The 822-nt window shown below is 47.1% G+C and overlaps 1 protein-coding gene across 1 annotated transcript in view; it reads right to left on the reverse strand.

Moving 5' to 3' along the window:
• SNX29 (sorting nexin 29) overlaps positions 1-822 on the reverse strand; it is a gene marked incomplete at its 5' end in the record, with an annotated part of 600,769 nt that overhangs the window by 212,909 nt on the left and 387,038 nt on the right. The window lies entirely within an intron of this gene.

Here is an 822-nt window from a genome sequence, read left to right on the forward strand (position 1 = left end):
AGGAAGGAAGGAAGGAAGGAAGGAAGGAAGGAAGGAAGGAAGGAAGGGTGAGTCTAAAGAAGCTTGAAGTTCTTCCAACTTTATCTAAAGCCTTGGCTGATCCCCAGTGTCTGGCTGGCAACATCAGTTGCATCCCAAACCACAGTCACTGCTTTGGGGTGGACGAGGCCCTCCGTTTTCGAATATCTGGGAGAACACCATTTGAACTCTGATAAACAAAATCACCTTCCTCAGAAATCAGGACCGCAGCTCTGCAGACCTCATGGGCAAGAAAGCCGCATCCCAGGAACACTGGGGTGTAGGTAATACTAACATGGTGCCCACCCCTCAAGAAGAGGTCATTTCCAGAAGAACAAGTCAAGGGGAGCCAATAGTTTGGCTTTTTGCAACTAAATCAGGGATTCCTTTACCAAAACGTATCTATTCCCATCTAATCACATAACGTGCTGGTCGCTCAGAAAAAGAGAAAGCAATGAATCTAGGTACAATCTGCTCTGGTTCCCACAGACCAGCTGGCCAGGGAATCAAACTCCATGAAACACACAGCAAAACAGCATTGACTTTTACTAGGAGATTATATAAATTCATTTTAGGGAGATGGGGAAGCCTCCTAGAACATGCCAGGAGATACCCTTGGTGCTGCTTACTGCCTGACCCAAAGTGTCTATGTGAATGATGGCCCGGGAGACAAGGAAGCAGAGACGTGCCTTCATTTATTTGTTTTGAAACGGAGTTTCACTGTCACCCAGGCTGAAGTACAATGGCGCAATCTCCACTCACTGCAACTTCCACCTCCCAGGTTCAAGCAATTATCCTGCCTCA

Source organism: Mandrillus leucophaeus, unplaced genomic scaffold (genome assembly GCF_000951045.1).
Source record: "Mandrillus leucophaeus isolate KB7577 unplaced genomic scaffold, Mleu.le_1.0 Scaffold253, whole genome shotgun sequence".
Lineage (NCBI taxonomy): Eukaryota > Metazoa > Chordata > Mammalia > Primates > Cercopithecidae > Mandrillus > Mandrillus leucophaeus.